Source organism: Desmodus rotundus, chromosome 10 (assembly GCF_022682495.2).
Source record: "Desmodus rotundus isolate HL8 chromosome 10, HLdesRot8A.1, whole genome shotgun sequence".
Taxonomy (NCBI): Eukaryota; Metazoa; Chordata; class Mammalia; order Chiroptera; family Phyllostomidae; genus Desmodus; species Desmodus rotundus.
The window spans coordinates 19,274,089-19,293,291 of NC_071396.1; the positions used below are offsets into that span (position 1 = coordinate 19,274,089).

Genomic DNA, 19,203 nt, shown 5'->3' on the forward strand with positions numbered 1-19,203 from the left:
TGGGTGCAGGTCTCTGAGGAGACCCCGTCTCTCAGGGCTGTGTGGGGTGCTGGCTGCTCCAGGTCATCCTGGACCCTGAGGCAACAGCCCTCCCAGTCCTGCAGCTGCTGATCAGGGACCCAGGGGTAGTGGGTGACCACTGCCTGGCGAGCCACGGGCCACCGTGGACAAAGCATCACTAAATAGAAAACCAGCCACAGGTGCAGCGGAGGCCACCGAGGGCTGGCATCCTCCTGGATCACACCTTCCGCACCCAACCCAGCTCAACAGACTAAATGCAACAGAGGACCTAGCAGAAAGCCCGGCGGCCTTGGGAGTTGAGGGCCTGGTGTGGGTGACAAGCGCAGAGCCTCACTCCTGCCCGTTCGGCCAAGCGGCATTTTGCTTGGCAGACATCCTGGTCCCGAATACACAGACGGGTCACCACCTGCCCGGAGGAAAGCTGACTTACGCTTTTCTTGGGCAATTAATTGTATCTAATGAAATTACCTATTTTATACCTCACCTCTTTCCGAAAAGAAAGGGGGACAGCTGCCCGTACCCTAAGGGAAATTGGTGTTTTATATGGTAAGGAGAGCGGTGTTCCGGAAGGCTTTGTTGAAAAGGCTTAGTAGCCATTTTCATATCCAGTCCCTTGACCCTGGCCTGAAAGGGAAAGCAGAGAATGAAACGAACCAGCCGTCTGCAAAGCTGACTGTGCCAGAGACCAAGTGGAGGGGCTGGAGGCGGGGCTGGGGGCGGCGGGGGCGGGAAGCTGCTTGGGGCATCTCAGCGCAGGGTCCGACCTGGGAGGGGCCATTCGGATCATCAAACCGCCCCTTCAAGGGCCAGGAACTGGTCCCCGAGTTTAGAGCCGATGTTTTAGTAAAGTTTTTAGCTGGATTTTACGACCATCCCAGCTAGAGTTCAGTCCTTTAATATTTGATTTCCTGCCAATTCGGAGGAATTTGTCCCCTGTTTTGCAAAGCAAGAAGCTGTTGCTTGCACATTTAGTTTTTATAAATTGACTTTCACATCTGGAGTTTAAGCAAAGATGAAACTGACCTCCCCCTCCCCCGGGGCAGTTTATCATCCGCTCATTATTAACAATTCCTTTGAAAAGTATAAAAGAAACCATCTCAGGGAATTGGGAATGTTAGTGTGAGTTCAGTGATGAGAGTGATTAGACTTACTTTGCATGTTATTTTATTCATTTTCTACACAAATATTCACTCAGTGCTTATATATTACTGTCAAAACTTCACAGCTATTTAAAATTTTTCTTCATTGAGATATGATTGACATATAACATTATATTAGTTTCAGGTACATCCAATAATGATCCGATATTTTTATATATTTTGAAATGATCGCTGCAAGAGTCTATTTGTCTAGTTAACATCCATCGGCACACACAGTTACAAATTTGTTTCTCTTGTGGTAAGAACCTTTAAGACCTACTTCCTGAGCAACTTTCCAACATACAATACAGTATCCTTAACTGTATTCACCTTGCTGTACATTACATCCCCAGAGATTATTTCATAATGGGAAGTTTGTACCTTTTGACCCCCTTGTCCCTGCACAGCAACTAAATTCCCAATACAATGTCTTGTTTGCTTACAAGAAGAGAAGGAGGCACCCACATGCCTGGCCGTGGAGCAGGAGGCGCCAGCTCCTGCCTTTTCCTCTCTGTGGGTGCGCACAGCACTCAGGCCGGAGCGCCAGCTGTGTCGCACACTAAGCTGGGGGCGCAGCTCAGGAAGCTGGGTCAAACTGGGCACTGGCTTCTGCCAGCACCCAGAAAATCCACGGCAGGACTGAGTTCCCCCAGGGGAGTCTGTCCGGGACCCTGGGTGGGTTGTGTTTGTAACTGGAATTTAAGGAAGGGAAGAAGAGTTAGAAGACAGGTTCCAGCTGCTCCCTGCTGTCACCCCAGCCTCCTCCTCCTCCTCTGTAAACGGGAGCCACAGCTGCTGGCAGGTGCGAGGCCTTTGGTGGGCCCTTGGCGGATGTCAGTGGTCAAGCTCACCCACAGAGGGGCTGGCGGGGCCATTTCTGTGCCCGCCTCGACAAGTTTGTCAGCCGCGCTCGGGACTGGGAGCTGCTCTCTGTAACCATTGCCTGGTCCTTGAGGGCAGAAGTGGCCCCGATGCAGAGCTACGGGCAGTCAGAACAGCGGCAGCAGCACAGGCCTGGGAGAGCCAGCCCGGCCTGCTGACTGCCGGGCCTGCCGACTGCCGGGCTGGGCCAGGGAGCTACTTCAGTCACCAAGGGACTGTGGAAGCGAACGAGGGGCCGAGCCCCGGTGAAGAGGAACAGCTGGGGGTAGGAGGACTCCACCTAACCTGGGCATGGAAGGCGTGGAGCCCCCAGCCTGCTCATGTGGCAATGCAATGTTGTGCAAGGCACACTGTGTGTGACATTATGGGGAACGTGCTCCCCAAAGGCTTGAAGGACTTCCCCAAGGACAGAAGCGGAACTAAACCTGGCCTCGTGTCGAGCGAAAGCCCAGCCCCCCAACCCTGGTGGTGTGCCTGCCGGCGCCGCCTGGGTGTGGCCCACAAGGCAGCCTGCAGCTGGGTCACCTCCAGGCTCAGGATGGTCGGGGCTGGGAACCATCTTTGGCCATGTCAGCAACCTTTCTGCACTCAACACAAATAAGCTTGTACCTTTTGTAAGCAGACCTCATCTGGAATTTGAAAAGCATCCCTTATCAGGTCTTAGGCCCAATTTCCAAGTTGCGATACTTTTCCTATAGCCTCGGCTGACAGGCCTCGGCAGTGAGGTCACCCTCATCCCCCTCCGTCCCTCTGGGCTTTGCTCTCGCCCGTGCCTGCCAGCCCTGCACAGCCGCCCTGCCCTGGCCTCACTGCAGGCCTGGAGCAGGAGCCCGTAGGGTGTGTGTGTGTGTGTGTGTGTGTGTGCGCGTGTGTGTGAGTGTGAAGCTTCCCCAAGACAGAAGCTGGTAAATGGGATAAGAATTCATCCATTCAATGGGCAAAGGTTGACCAGGCACTTCCTCGGTTTGAGGCCCAGGGACACAGCAGTGAGAAGACAGACGAGCCCCTGTCCTCCTAGTGGGTGAGGGGTGAGGGGTAGGGGCCCAGGCAGGCCACCCTCCCAAACTGGACAGAGGCGAGGTGCAGCCTGGGTGGTCCAGCTCCCCTCTCTCCCCGCCTGTAGAGGGCTCTCTACAAAGACACACACGCAGGCTTCACCTGTGGAAGCCCCGTTTCCCCCACAGGCACTTGTATCTGTGAGAGTCAGAGCCTCCATGTCTGCCGTCTGCAGGTTTCTCTCTCAGGGGGACATCTGAGGGGAGCGGGTGGGTTGTCCAGGCTGCCACAGCTCCTGAACGCGAGACTGGCCTGTCCTTTAGCAGCTCAGCGGACTCTGATACTCGCACCCACCTGTGGCCTGGCTGTGATGCCTCCCGGTTCACTACCTCGGAATGGAAGGAAGGCAGGGCTGGGGTGGGGGTGGGGAGAGCAAAGACCACCAGAAAGTGACCTTCGTTGAGGACTGGCAGCGGGACAGGTGCCTGTCACTGTGGAAGCCCAGGTCGGGTAGCAGGGACAGCACAGTGAGGGACCCGGGTTCAAAGCCCCCCCCCGCTCATCTGCAGCTGTGTGTCCCCTGCTGAGTTGCAGAATCTCACTGGGCCTCAGTTCACTCACCTGGAAAATCCTCCTAAAGACAGCTGCTCTAGACGGTCATTGTAGAGAGCATGTTTGCAAAAGGCCAGGCACAGGGGAGGCACTTTATAAATAACAGCCATCGTGCCCATCACACGGAGTGTCTACAGCGAGTCTGGGAGGAACTTCAGACACCGCCCACTTCAGGGTTCTCCAAGCCTGGTCTGCATCCCAACTATCCAAAGGGCACGTTCAGACCAGGCGTCTGGGCTCCACCCCTGAGGCTCTGATTCAGTGGGCCTGGCTGGGGCCTGAGCATGTGTTTCTGACAAGTTCCAGGTGACCCGGCTGCAGCTGGTCTGGCCACACCCTCCGAACCGGCTTGCACTGCTGCGGACATTAGAGAGGAAGGTCCCGAGGTCCAAATGGTCCCTCGGCCAGGCCAAGGTCGGGAGACAGGAGAACAAAGTGCCGGGTCCCCAGGCAAGAAGCCAGACTCCAGGCAAAGGCCAAGAAGACCCAGGGTCTCGAGAGGGGAATGCGCTTGACAGAGAGCAGAGACCCCCAGTTCAAGGGAGGGACAGGCCTCTGGGGACCTGAGCCGCTGCAGCCGTAGTCTCTGGGCTCCTGAAGTTTGTGTGAGCGTGCAAAGGGGGAAAGTGTGTGGGTGTGACAGTATGTGAACGTGTGAGTGTCTGTGGGCGTGCTAGTCCTCTCGGGCTGACAGAACAAAGCGCCGCAGCCGGGGCGTCTTCGACAACAGGAAACAATTTTCTCACAGCTCATAGAAGGTGAGGCTGGGCATCTGAGATCAGGGTGTCCGTAGTGTGGGCTCCTTCTGAGCCCCTTGCCTGTAGGGCACGTAGAGGGCCGTCCTCTCCCTGTGTCTGCTCGTGGTCCTCCCTCTGTGCGTGTCTGTGCCCCAGGCTCCTTCTCTCATGAGGACCCCACCCAGAGTGGCTTAGGGTCCACCCAAACGGCCTTTATGTCGCCTTCATGCTCTGAGCTGCAGAGCATAGGGCTCCCAGCTGAGCTTAGGGACAAACCGTGCCCTGTGAGAGCACCGGAGCTTCGGAGATCAGACTTGCTTTCTGGCCTCATCCGGGTGTGTGAGTTTTAAGAGGTGGCTGCAGGGGCCCAGCCTGCAGGGGCCCAGCCTGCAGGGGCAGAAGACAGGCCATTTGGGAAGGTGGCTGTCCTCCCCCCACCCCGGGAGTGCCACTCTTGCTCCCCCTGCCCGGCTCCATTCACCAGAGCTCTGCTCACGTGTTGTCAGCCCTTGTGTGTCCTGGGGGCCACCGTCCCCATTTTTTTTAAAGCTACAAAAGACATGTGTAGACTTGTTTTAAGTTTGTTCTTCCGCAGTTAAGAACTGTTTGTGGGCTTGACAGGGGATGTGGCAATAGTTCGCTTCGGTCTTGCAAAAGGCGTGTTTCCATTCGAGATGGGCCGCTACCTAACCGGCCACTCTTCGCAGGAACAGCGCAAAGGCTCGCTGGCACAATCGCAGCTGGTGGCTCTTCTGGAGGCAGCTGGACAGCTTTTGCCTCTGGGTGCAGCTCGCACGAAAGAAGGGGCCCAGTTCCACCTGGACTCTCAGTACAAACTGCGTAACTGGGCCTGGGGGGTGGACACGCAGGCTGCAGGCCAGTGGACACTGTGGCGGCAGGAGGCACAGGGCCCAGCCCAGGCACGCTCTGTAACTGGCGCTCACTGAATGTTTGCTGCCCAAACAACTGATTGAAGGGATGAAAGATGCAATTTAAAGGGAGGGAAATGTGGTCCAGGTGGGAAAAGTGATGGAGAGACGTCGTTACCAGCTTCCTTCACCAGGGGTCACTACAGCAGTGACCTGTCAGTCTGCCGAAACTTACTTATTAAGCATCCATTGTATGCAGAATCCTGGGAAGCAAATAAAAGAGGTCTTCCCAATAATTTTGATTTCCCACTTACGTTATATAAAAAAACTATATTTACACCTATAGCCATGTATTAGTCAGGGTTCTCCAGGGAAACAGGACCAGTAGGAAGTATACAGATGTATAGAAAGATAGGATTTGCATGCAACATTGTGCCAATTGAAGGTGTACAGCAAGTTCAAGGTGACTTGAGGAAGAGATTTGCTACGAGGACCTTGCCCGTGCGATGACAGAGAAGTCGCACCATTGCCGTTGGCAGGCTGCAGGCCCAGGAGAGCTGTGTAGCTCCAGTCCAGCCTGGGAGCCTGAGGACCCGGGGGCTGATGGCCAAGGGGAGAACGTGGACATCCCAGCTCAAGGACAGAGAGAGCGTTCGCCCTTCCTCAGCCGCTTGTTCTGTTCAGGCCCCTGGCAGACAGTCGCCCTTTACTCAACATGCTGATTTGAATGCTAACCTCTTTCAGGAGCACCTCACTCGCAGACACACCCGAAGAATGTTCCATCAGCTGTCTCTGGATCTCTTAGCCAGTCGGGTGGACACATGAAATTGACCATCACAAGACAAAAGGGAAAAGACTTGGAAGGAAATGAGAATGATTGTAATTGATTGTGTTGACATCATGGGATTATAGCCACATTGATTTGTTTTCTTCCTGACTTTCTTTGTTACTTTTCAGCTTTAAACATCAAAATAGGTTTGTAAAGTATGCTAAACATCTGCTGTTGTGATCACTGCAGTCTGGGGCGCCCTTCCGGGAACCCTAATCTCAGCCTCAGAGGACAGGGGTCAGTAGCGGGGACGTGACCCCCAGCAACAGCAACCTCGGGCCATTCTTGGGGCAGAGTTGGCCTCTCTGTGGGGCCACATCTGCCCATGCACTGTCCACTCATTTTCCCCCAATAACCTGAAAATCTGGCTTCATTTTTACCCTTCTCTGTCATATTTTTCCACTTAGTCATTCATTGATCAGACATTTATTAAGTAGCTCTCCATGAGCAGCAAGCCACGCCCGGCCAGGGGCATCACAGAATGAGCACGGAGCCCTGGGTTTCCAGCTCTGGCTCACAAAGGAGGTAGCTGTTTAAACAAAAGAGGACAGAATGGGAACAAGAAGGACATTCAATAGGAGCTCAGGGAACCTGAGCTTTGAACACCTGAGGTACGTCTCAAAGAAAAGTTACATGGCAAACAAAGACACTCCACAGAGGAGGATTCACAGGAAGGGGCTCTGAGGACACCCCCTGGAGCCAAGGGTGCAGCAGGGAGGGGTCCTTGTAAAGGAGGTGTGGTCAGACTTTGAAGGCTCTGGTCTGCCCCGAAAAGGACTGTGGGCTTATCCTACAGACAGTGGGGTGTCTGGGTCTGAGAGGAGAGTGAGGATGTGGTCACACTGGCTTTTTAGCAAGAGAATTCTCGTGGCCCTTGGAAGGCTGGGACTCTAGATCCAGGGCCAGAAGATCAGGAAAAAGGCCAGGGGTGGGGAATGAGGGCAGGGCAAGGAAAGTCTGATCCAAGCACCCAGCTCTGGGTGTCAACAGGATGCTGCCTTACTGTGACTTGCAGACCAGCCGGGCGGCAGGGTGAAGGTGGGGAAGCCTATGGGTCCAGGGGTCTCCCCCAGTGTGAACACACCCCCACGCCAGGATACCCACTTATGTCCTCTACACCTCTCCGTTTCTGCTGCTGACACTGTCCTCGTAGGGTCCCCAGGCCGCCCTCCCACCTGTGGCTGGAATGCATCCTCCAAGGCTCACCTCCTCCGGGAAGCCCTCCCACCCAAGTTCCTGGAAGAGCCCTCTCCCTCCTCTGATTCCCTGGCACTGACTCATGCCTCCAGCATCCTGGTTTCGCTCTGTTATTGACACGTTTTGAACACTTGTCCTGTCTCTTGAAGTGTAGTATCAGCCCTGTGCGGGAGAGCTGACGAGAATTAAAGCCTTTCTGCACCTCACAGAAGCTGGAGTCAATATTGGCCCATCTGTCAGAAGACTGGTCAGCAGCACCTGCCGCTCTGTTGTCCCATGTTGCTGGGTGTGGGCCTGGACGCAAACTCGCAGCCTGGGGCGAGTCCCTTAACCTCCCTGGATTTTCCCCGCTGTCACCAGTGAAGAGGCAAAGACTAATCCTTGGGTGCTGACTATGGGCCCCTTTCAAAGGCGGGCCTGTTTGTGCAAGAGATGAAAGTGAAGCCACTGTGAGCCAGGTCCTCATCTTCCCTCCTCCTTCCTTTGCACCCACGGTAGACTCAGGAAGGGTGGGTGGGTCTGGGCTTCCAGGACGGCAGAGATGGCGGTTTGCTGTCTGCACCGGCTTCAGTGGGTCCAGGCTGGGGTGAAGCAGTTACTGCAAAATTTCCCGAGGAAACCAAAGCTAGGGCTTGGTTTCCACTTAGATTGAGCAACTTCCTTCTAGGGCACTCAGCCTCCTGAACCAAACTCAAGTCTCTTTGAACGCCGGTCGGGCGACGGCACCCCGGCTGGGATGGTGCATCGACATGAGTAGGTACACCTGCCCCCAGGAGGAAGCGGCCACACTTGCTCCCTTGGTGGGTGTTCACGTGACCTTGATAATCTGAAGAATCTGGACTCTTCAGGGACAAAGGATGGCTAAGGCCATACATACTGTTAGACTTAAACAAAAGAGTATCATATCAAGTCCCAGTGGACATTTCCCACCTCACTGACAGCCACCTAAAGACAATTTAAAGCCACACAAAAGGAATCCCAGGTTTCCACACCCTGGAGCCTCCCTCTCACAGTCCTGGCTCCTCTGTGGGTGCCTGAGCCCCGGCCTGCCCACCCAGCTGCCCCCACACTCACCAGCAAGGAGCTCCCACCCTTAGCCTCCTTGGCTTTCAGGAGGAGGAGCGAGAAACAGTTCTAATTAGCGAAGTTGGTGGCCTCAAAAGGGCCCAGATCCCTGGGCTCACTGTCCTCTGGCCTGATCCTCGCCGTGTTTGCACCCGTGTTGGCCACAGATGTGCGAGCTGTTCTCCGTGTTTCCAGCTCTTTCCCTTTCTGTGGACACTGCCACCTTGATGTCCAGCCACTACTGTCGGTCATCACTTTGCCAAACTTGGGCTGGTCCTTCCCAGCAGGAGAGCTTCTCAGGGGAGCGGGAGGTTCACGTGGCCAGCAGGCGCTGTGCCACTGTGTGTGTGCGTGCCTGTGGGACTTCAGACGGAAGACCCCCGTGGGGTGATGGTGATGAGGGTGATGCAGGTGGAGAGAGGCCCAGTCCAGCCCCCTCGCTGAGGGGTTGAGTCAGCGCACACAGGACTCAAGCGCCCGGTCTGTTTTGCCCACAGGATACTTGCCTGCGTTTGGGGCTCCAAGTAGCTGGTGGTTCTGGCGATGAATGTTGCTGCACGACCCAGGAGGGGCCTGGACGCTGGTGTCAGAAGAACTCCAGGCTGATCCAACGTGGTTGCCATTCTTCCCAAAGGAACTGCCCGTCCTGCGCCAGGCAGACTCTGCACACAACGACCCCTGTCCCAAACCTGCCTTCGCGGCTGCAGTCATTCATTTCTGGTTAATTGCTCTCGGCCACCCCACAGTGAGTGGAATTTAAAAGCGACCACCTTCTGGGCCTCTGGTTCCAGAAGGTTCTGCCTGAGAATATGTTTATTATGCCCCAAGCACTGTTGGGAGCCCTTAGCACGATCTTCCTCATTTAATCCCAGAACAATGTTACGAGGTAGGTGCCCTTATCGCCGTCATTTGTGGAAAACACTTAGGCAACCGAGGTGAGTGGCTTGTCCACGGTCACGTGGACAGTAATGAGGGGAATGTGGTTCTTGAGCCCACGTTCCAGCCTAAATCCCAGCCCCGCAACAGGCCAGCCCTGACACCGGGGTGAGGGAGGACACGTCACCTCCCTGGGCACGAGTTCCTTGCCCTGTACAGAGGGGATGGCGGTAGCGACTTGAAGCTGGTACCGAGGCTGAGATGATTAAATGACTTCGTAGGTCTACAGAGCCTGTCACACCACGAGCGCCACCTGTGCTGATGGCTGCCGTCCTCACACAGCTCCGGCCTCTGGCGCCGGGGCTGAAACCCTGACTTAACACAAGAAATTGTTAAACTTGTCATGTTGAAAAGCCTCAACCTTACAGAGAAGTTGCAAGAAAAGTACAGTAAATTCTATACATCCTTCAGCTCCACTGATTGTTAATATTTTGCCTTTTTTTCCTCTCTCTCGGTACTTGCTGTCATTATTGGTACTTTGCTAAAGCATTTGAGAGTTAGGTTGCAGTGTTTCGCCCTTAGCCTCTAATAACATTCTCCTGCGTAACCGCAGCGCAGTGGTCACACGCAGGAAATCTAGCGTGAATACGACACATGATCTAATCCACAATCCACGTTCCGTTTCACCGACTGGCCCCATCACGTCCTTCCGTTGGAGAAATTGCTTCTCCCTGCCCTGGAGCCCCACCCAGGGTCACACGCTGCTGCGGCTGCCTGTCACGTTCTCTCCTTTCCTCGGGGATAGTCCCCAGCTGTGGCTTTCGTGCGGGTCCCGCAGAGTTTGTAGAACGCCCCTCATTTGGGCCTGTCTGATTTGTTCCTCGTGATTGGTTCAGATCATGCACTTCGGGCAGGAATGTTGCGTAAGTGCTGTCTTCTCAGTGAGTCATGCAGGAGGCACATGGCGTTGGGGCTAATCTGGGGGGAGCTACTATGGGACTATAATATCCGGTCCCTCTCACACTTGCCCCAGCGGTTTCTAAACCGACCGGAAGGCCACACTGTGTGACACAGGTGCCCAGGCTTCAGCTGGCCGCCGCACCCTCCCTCACAGGTTCCTCCTGTGTTGCCCTCCCCTGCTCTGAGGACAGAGCACGTTCCTCCCACCCCTGCCCCTCCCCCGCCTGTCACAGAGGTTTGCAGAGTGCTTGTCGAGTTGAAGTAAATAACAAATACACGATCTGAGGTCCTGGAGATCTCTCAGGAGTAAGCGCCTCCATAGTAGCTCCTTTCAGAGAGATTTCCTTGTGTTCTCTGGGGCCCCAGAACAACCCTTCTCATTCTTCTGCCTGGGTGGCATTCAGACTGAGAAAACTTTCGGTAGAATATATGTTTAAAAAAAAAGAAGAAGGAAGGGAGAGAGAGACAGGAAGAGACAGAAGGAGAGAGGGAGAAGGAAGAAAAGAGAGGAGGGAGGAAAATATAAATATAACTAGTGATATACTAATATGATTATTAATATTATAAAATGACTATACCTTCCTTTTTCTGGAACTTTGATTGGAATCACATAAGCGACTGGGTCAGAGCACCAGGAAGAGGGCTGTGTGTGCACATGTGTGTGTGTGCGTGTGCACGTGTGTCATCTCGCTGCAGTGGTGGCTGAGTTCCCAGGAGGAAAGTCAGTGGGCCTGTGTGTGTGCTCGCCGTCGGCAGCATGGCCTCGGCAGGAATTACGCACTGCTGTGAATTCTGTGCGAATCGGCCAGCCCCAGGTGGCAGCGAGGCAATAATTACAGGACAGTCACAGTCCCACTGGGGCACAGGGTGGAGCCACTCTTTGTGGCTGAGACTGCGGAAGGCAAAGTGGCCTCTCCTTTTTGTGTGGGGACCAGAGGGGAGGAGGGTCCCCCTGGGGGAGGGACACACAGCTGGGAGACCCAGCCTGCCACGTTTCCACCCTCAGAGGCACAAGTAAAAAGTGCAATACTCGGGGTTGACCCCTCAGAGGACGGCAGAAGATGCCACAATGTGAATGCCGTGGGCAGGCGTGGCTCCTGGTTCACCTCCCAGAAGCTGGCACAGGCCTGGCCCAAAGCGGCTGTCTACAAGCGTTTGCAAAACAGAATCAGAGACGGAGGGAATCTGATTACAGCTTAAAAGAAAAACTAGCTCTCACATGTACGCAGCCGGCTAGAACCAGTACCAGGTCTTCTGCCATGAGAGCATCGTGTTGACATCTTGTTGGCTTCTGATGTCTCTTTTCCCTTTAGAAATGCAGGCTGCAGGGTCTCCCGGATGTCATTCAGGGGCACATTCCTGCCAGCTTAGCACTACGTCCCTGTCTGCACCTGTGCAGTGCCTGGGCACCTGCAAAATGCTCTGGGATTCTTTCTCTGCCTCACTCAAAGTGAGGTCACTCGTCACCTCCAGTGTCCCCGCAGGCTCCAGGTGGGAGCGCCCAGGAGTGGGGAGGTGCACTGTACAGGGAGGACAGAGGGGTCACGTCTTCCCTTAACCTGCTGAGTCAGACCCCCTGAGGCTTAAAGAAACACGAAACCGAGGTTCCTTCTGCGTCTGGCGTTTGGCATCAGGTCTTCCTAGTAGCGGGCTTGCGGCAGTCCACTTTAAGCAGACACGAGTCGAGTGGCTAGGGCCCAGGGTGCTGGACTGGTCTTTGTGGCAAACTTCTCAGACCGAGTTTCACGCTGACTTCCTTGCGCTCTTTGCTGCGAACACCTCTGTTGGGAATGAGTCCTCCTCCTGGCAGCTGGACTCGCACGTTACTGCAACTATCTGAGTGAGTACATGGGGGTAGTTCCTCGAGATCCCTGCACCCCGCCCTTTTGCCAGTTTACAGCCAAAGAGCATCTCCCTGGATAAATGAAATCCATCAGGGGCAGTCTGTCCTTTTTGTCCTCGTCCGAGCCCTGGTAACTGAATGGGTCGTCTGTCTCGCCTTCAGCAGGTCCGTCTCAGTTCTGAAAAGAACGGGCTGGAAAGCCAGCGTTCAGCTTGGATCCAGAAGGTCAGCCTCGCTCACGGAGGACAGGGATCCATTCTATTCCCAGTCGATTTCTCTTAGAGGAGGGGACAAAGGGAGCCGCCCTCACTGCTCTGTGTCAGAGGGGACACTGAGAATTGAAAAGTGTCCTGGTTTCTTGATTCGTGAAGGCTGCTTTCTGGTCGCCTTGTCCAGGCCCCGGATCCTTGAAGGAAGATCAGCCAAGGAGCCGAGGAGCACCTGGAGACTTGAAGCCAGGTGTGGTTGCCTTGAAATGCTGCTGCTGTCAGCGTCTCCTTGGTGAAATCCGGGCCTCTCTGTCTTGTTGGCAGCAGAGCCCGTGTAGCTGTGCAGGTAAGGCCCTGGCTCCCTGCCAAGGCCCTGAGTTCAAATTCTGCGCAATGTTTTCCATTAGAACAACTTTGAGAAAATTATTTAATACACCTTGGCCTCAATGACCTCTGTTGTAAAATAAGAATAATATCTCTTCCTACTTATGGAGTTCTCAGGATTAAATGACCTAATTTATGTAAAGCTTGAAAAATAATGCCAGGGACAATGGCACTCACTCAGAAGAAGAAAAATAAAGGAGCTAATATTACTTATGAAATGGAGCTGGCAATGCCTACTAGATAGGAGAGCTTCGGGGAAGAGTAGGAGAGCCAACTCCTAGCTGCCCAGCACCTGCTGGTCCTTAGCAGTCTCCCACCCCTCCCCCACCAGTGCCCGTGTACCTGCCCCGTAACTTATCATGAAGAAACACAGATGCTTTGGAAGGGGGAGAAAGCAGGATGCAGATAAAGTGGGGGAGGGTGTGTGAGAGCACAGGGGATGGGGTAGGGGTCCTTACCCACAGCAGCCTTGGTCCCGGGGGTCCCGCCCCCTCTGTCCTAAGTGAGCCCCTGTCAGTAGGGTGGCTTTATAAAGAAGGTGGCCCCCGGCCTGGATGGAGGCTCTGGGTGGCCCACCTTCATCTGGAAGTACCGTCCGTTCTCCAGAGCACGCTTCTTAAGGGGCCACAGAGAAACTTCTGGCTTTGTGTCTGCCCCCACTGAAAGCAAAAGTCAACACTTGACAAACATGTAAACAACCTGAGTTTATCGAGTTCGGAGTCAAAGAGAGCAATTAAAACAGCTAGACTGGTTTTCAGGAGAAAAAAACGCAATTGTGTTTAATCCATCTTACTATTTTTTCTTTCTTGTATTTTGTTGTCATTTAAAACATGCCATCATTATACACACCACCACTTTGTAGGTTTTGCTATTCAAGGCTTCTCCAAAAGGCTAATTATTGTCTCTTCAAATAGCTATCACTTCAGCCCCTGTTCCTTGAGGAAAAGCAGTGCTGTCGTGGGCTGCAGCCACGAGGACCACACCCGATGAGGTCCCGCTGCCCCGAGGGAGTCAAACCAGCACGTGGACGGTGCCCCCTCCTCATTCTACACACACAGACACCTCTGACATGGTGTTAACGTAAAATCGTAAAGGGCTCGTGCAGACCCCAAATCTGTTTTACGTGGGCCACTGCCGCTTGTGTAAGGAGCCTCCGTTCTGTACAAGGAGAGCCTAGCAGGCTGCTGTCATACTGTTTGAAAGTGACACTTGGTTTCAGCTCTTTGCCTCAGTGTCTGACTTCTACAGACCAGGCCTCAAACAGACAGTGAGGACCTTGGGTCCTCCCTCGGAGCCAGGATCGGGGGGAGCAAATATAAGGCTGAGTCTTCGCTGTCAGCACAGGGCTTCGAGGCAGCCTGGCACTGAGGACTCATGTGGGTGGGTTCTCACCGACAGAGGCTTTAATTTAAACGTGTCAGGGTCACCCACCTAGCCTGGCAGTTCCTGTTTCTTTGCTTGAGGAAGCGACGTGCTTCATCCACCACGCTATCTGGCAAGTGGAAGATTTAATCCCCCACAGTCAGACTTGGGAGAATCGGTTTTCCCCCAAACTCTCATCAGTGCTTTATTATTATAATATATATGGGTGTGTGAGTCTACATTATATGTGCATATTTATATATGCATTATACAAATACTTGCATACACACCTACACATATACATACACAGACATACAGACCTCCATACACATACATACATTCTATTCATGCATGTACAGATACATGGACAGCTAAAAGACCGATGTGCAGCCTCTGAACCACATCTACTAACCTTAACACTTCAGATCATCTTTTTATTTTCCCTCCAGGACGAGAAGGGATAAATTGTTTGCTCGGATTCTTGGCTTTAACTGGAGAATGCATTTCCCCATGATCTGTTCTCAGCAGGCATGTTACTGCGTCAGAAGGAGAATCCAGTCTCCAGGTGTCTCTCTTTTCACCTGTCAGCACTGCTGCACGTGCCAGAAGGAAAACAGACCCTGAAAAGAGGCAAGAGGCCTGTGATCTCTGGCCCCAAGAATGCACTGGAAACCTTAGAACGGAAATGAACGCGGTGCACCGCGCCCGGCCTGTGGGAACGTACTTGCTGACCCATTGAAATGGCAGCGGAACTGGCGCCTTTGACGGGGCGGGCTGCAGAATCCGATACAGCAAGTCCCTGTAATTGGGTTGTTAGACATGGGCCTTGAGGGACCTTTGCTTTGTCTTTTTGGCTGACTTGTTTGGACTGTGTTACACCAGCTACAAAATCTCAGGGTGTTTTTAGCTGATAAAACGAAAGGCTCTTAGCACTGGCGTGGTTTCCCCGGGCATCCTCGGGGCTGTTTTGCCTCTACTCACCCAGAGATTCCGCTCTAACACAAACGGCACTGGCTTCCACACAAGCCAGCTCACAGGGTCTCCTGCACAGGGCCAGCACCCGGAAGGGCCCCACACTGGGGTCAGTGTTCTGCTCTTGTTGTCTTGAATTCTCAATTTCTGAGCAAGGAGGGCTGCATTTTCATTTCACACTGGGTCTCACAGGTTACACTGTAGCCAGTTCTGCCCGCAGGTTGGAGCCATTCCTTACCCACGGCCTCATGCAGGACATTTGTGCAAATGTCCAGCCACTATCTAGGACCCTCTCTCTCGGACACTGCCCTGGCCCTTTCCTCCTGCCCGCTGGACCCTAATTGTTATCCAGCCCTCGGCTTCCCCACCTGGTTCCCTACTGCTGTGACGTGACCTACCTTGACCCTTCAGACCTGACATCTGAACCTGGCTTCCCTAGGTTGACACTTCAAAGTTAAATGCTCTGTGGTCACAGGCTATATTTACTGCTTGGGTTTTCCCAGGGGTGACTGACAACTTAGGGTGAATTCACTGCCCAGCCCGGCTGTAATCCTCAGACTCCTAACCTAGACAAGCTCCAGCCCCACAGGCTCAGTTAGCTGATTCTATTCATAGAGAGCTGTTCTGGAATTTGATTAAACATTCTTTATATTGATCCAAAACTCTGCTTCCATAACTCCTACACATAACCTGGTAAATGTGATAGGTTGCTAGTTATTGAGTGACCAAGTAAATTAATGCAAAAATGTACTTACTGAAATTAAGCATGTCTGTTGCAGTCGACAATACTGAACCCTGCCTCCCCCGCCCCCCATCTCCATCATGAAAACATCAGCGTGGTTCTCCCAGTCACCACTCCCATGCCACCCCCACCTGCACCCAGCCTCCTGCTCACCTGTCTCCCAGTTCTCCCTGGCTCCTGTTCCTATGGGCTTGCTCATGGCTGTTTATCCAGACTCTTCTCTGACCCAACGCTCCCGTGTAGTCACCGGGCCCGGTATGGCATTTCACAGTGACAGCAGTCTCCCTCAAATCTTCCTTTCCTGGGTGCTGATTTCACACCCCTCTCACCGCCCCACGCTCTGAATCTTTCCCGGCTCTGGCTCCCCAGTGTGTACTTCGACGGTGCCCTGGGTGTCATCCTGCAGCTACACCCCCGCCCAGGGCCCAGGCAGAGCTGCAGCCACCCCCCAAACCCCCTCATGTCCACGTCATCTCTCATGATCTCTCTAGACCTGCTCACGGTAAAGCTGACTTCTTCATAGTCCTGTTGGGGGCATGTGCACGCGCAACGTCATTTCACTCGAACCCGGAGTGTCCGTTTCACTATGGGGAGCTGGCCGCCAGCACCACCACACCCCTGGCAATTGCATCTGAGTCAACTTCCTCACAGCACTCTGGGGGTCAGAGGACAGCACCTAGCTGCCTCCCAGTATCTGAATCCAAGCCCCGGGTCCGCTCCGTTTACGCACCAGGTTCATTCTCCTGGTGGTTCCCACCAGCATCACTTGGACAACATTCCCTTCATGTACATTCGTGGTAACCCCTCAGACCACTGAGCCAGAGGTTCTGAGAGAGAACCCAGGAATCTGGGTATTTCAAGGGAAGCAAACCAGCTTCTCCCAGACGTAAATCTCACAGATGGGCCATAGATGGGCCACCACCCCACATTATTAGGGCAGGCAGGTACTATTATCCCGATTTTATAGCTGGAGGAAGTGAGGGACTGGGAGACTGTGATTGTCCAAGAGCTGGAATGGAGCCAGGACTCTGAGCTGCTACCCAGGGGCTTCTCCACACCCACGGCACCACTCGCCTGTGTGTGCATGCACACACGTGCATTCATACATGTGCACACACATGTGTATGGGTGTGGTGAGGCGTGTGCTCGCCACACTAGGTTCCAGACCACACCTCTCGAACTGGGTTGAGCCTAAAGGCCACACCCAGATGCCATCAGCCTGAAGCCACTTACAACCCTGTGCCCCCCACACTCCCTGTCATGTGCTGCCAGGGGCTTCACACAGCGCTGTCATGGAGCTGTCAGGCAGTCACCTGGTCACACGTCAGCCCTGCACTACACTCTGGGCTCCTTGAAACGGCACGGGCTGCGGAATGCATACTTTGATGAGATGTGGACAGGCCCAGGTCTGACTGTCGGGTGGCCAGTGCATTCCTTTTCTTGGCGACCACCCACAGCACCATGGGCTGGGCAGCTCAGCACAGAACGGTGTGACAGGGCAGGGAGGAAGGATGGGGAGAGGAGGGAAGCGAGAGCGTGATGCCTGGTGTGGATGTTCTCAGTTTGAAGACAATGTGGCCATTGAGTTGCCGCGGCAGCACAGAGCATTACTATGGTCACAGGGACCACGGTCTCCTCCGCAGGGTCGTAGCCCATCACTTCCCTCCAGCAGGAGCAGTCTCAGATGCCACAAGTCCCAGGAAGTGGCGGCCCAAAGTCTCGGGGGGACTGGCCAAGGCCCCTCCGGTGTCCTCTCAGTCAGGGGGACTCTGCTCTGAACCTGGGCCACTCAAGGTTCCTCGGCCCTTGGTCAGGTCCTCGGGGCTCAGAGGGCGGGGGGCACCCAGGGGAGCGGGCACCCTTCTTGGCTGCAGAGTCACTAGCCCACATGGCGGGGCCCCTTCTTATCAGCTCCTGGCTGTGAATGATATTTTTCTGAGCGCTTGGTAGGGTAAAGACTGGGGTTCAGGCTGGACAACAGAGGAGACAAGCTGGCTGTCTAGAGAAGCATCTGGAAGGTTTCAGCCCAAGTCCTCTGCTGCTGGGCTTCACAGCCCTCGTGTGCTGTCCATTTCACACAGGTCTGGATGAGGGTCTCAGGCCGAGTCACTAAACCAGGTCAGGATGGGAATGGCGTCCAGCAGAACTCACCAACTCACCGAGCAGACCCTCGTGGCTGCCTGCCTGGCCTTCCGCCCCTGGGACCGGCCTGCTGGGGGCGGCATCCGCTGCTGCGCTTTGACCACCACCGACATCACCCTTCAGCAGGCTGCTCCCCACTGATCATGGGCGCTCAGCACTAACCGTGACCGTTCCTGGACTCAGGATCCAGATCAACATTTGCCGCAGCCTCTCAGCTCGAAGTTATTTGAAAAGGGACCATTGTGACTCACGCACCAGCCTTCCCACAGTCAGAGCAAGGGGCTTGCCAGGCTGAGCAGAGTGCAGAGGCCCCTCAGGGCCCCGGGGGGCAGAAGCTTCCCCAGGGGCACACCTGGGACCCTGCTGTCGCCATGACAGCAGGGCAGCTCCCTCCAAGTTCAAGCATGAATGCTCGGTGGGTGACCTTAGCTTCATAGCCACTGTGGATCCTGCTGGAGTCTCCTCCCTCAGTGGGAGAGAAGGCATGCTCCTTGCTGGGACGGTATCTATAGGGTCCCCACTGCAAAACTCACAGTTCCCTTACATTCTTTTATTAAGATTTTCTTCTTATTGGAGTATTTTGATCAATGACTTCATTGTTCTTCAGCTTAAGACTTTCAGTAGAGCAGTCTTTTAATCAAATAATTAAAATTAAATAAAAATGTTCATTTTTATTTAAACATCTCAATTTCATTTAACATTAAATGAAAATTGAGCCCTGGCTGGTGTGGCTCAGTGGATTGAGTGCCCGCCTGTGAACTGAAAGGTCACCGGTTCAATTCCTCATCAGGGCACAAGCCTGAGTCGAGGGCTGGGTCCCCAGTTGAGGGGCACACAAGAGGCAACCAATTGATGTGTCTCCTCGCATCAGTGTTTCTCTCTTTCTCCCTCCCTTCCCTTCTCTCTAAAAAAGAAATAAATAAAATATTTTAAAAATAAAATTAAATGAAACTGAATAGTATTTACTTTTAAAAAACATGGCTTAGCTGTGAAACTGGACTCCTGACCTGCTTTCCCCCTGCAAACAGTAACCCCGCCTGAATGCCGTGCATGCTCTGACAGCAAAGCGCGTCAGATCATGTCTCCGGGGCTGGCTCACCGCCTCCTGCCTCGTGGTGTGGCCGCTCGTGCTTCTTAATCAGAGCGTCAGATGATTTGGTGGATGCAGTCCTGCTTTTATTTTTACAAAGCATCTTCCAGTGAGGCCTGATCTGAGCTTCTGGGCCTTTCCTTGGCTCCACTCCAGCAACCTGACTAATTTCCTGCGCTGGGGCCCTCGGGCCACGGTCCTCATCGGAGCCCCCATGTGAGAGCCTGGGGCTGCTCGGAGTGTTCACTGCAGGGAGGGCTGCTCCCCAGGTGGCTT

General features: G+C 54.0%; 1 long non-coding RNA gene across 3 annotated transcripts; it reads left to right on the forward strand.

The window, feature by feature from the left end:
- The first annotated feature begins 11,653 nt into the window (after positions 1-11,653).
- LOC128779403 (uncharacterized) lies at positions 11,654-15,660 on the forward strand. 3 transcript variants are annotated; one of them, XR_008425333.1, is made up of 3 exons: positions 11,654-12,023; positions 12,189-12,581; positions 14,507-15,660. It is a non-coding gene; the product is annotated as an uncharacterized lncRNA (long non-coding RNA). The 3 variants fall into 3 exon arrangements; XR_008425331.2 differs by having other exon boundaries at positions 12,423-12,581; positions 14,507-15,658; XR_008425332.2 differs by having other exon boundaries at positions 12,423-12,581; positions 14,510-15,658.
- The last annotated feature ends 3,543 nt before the right edge of the window (positions 15,661-19,203 follow it).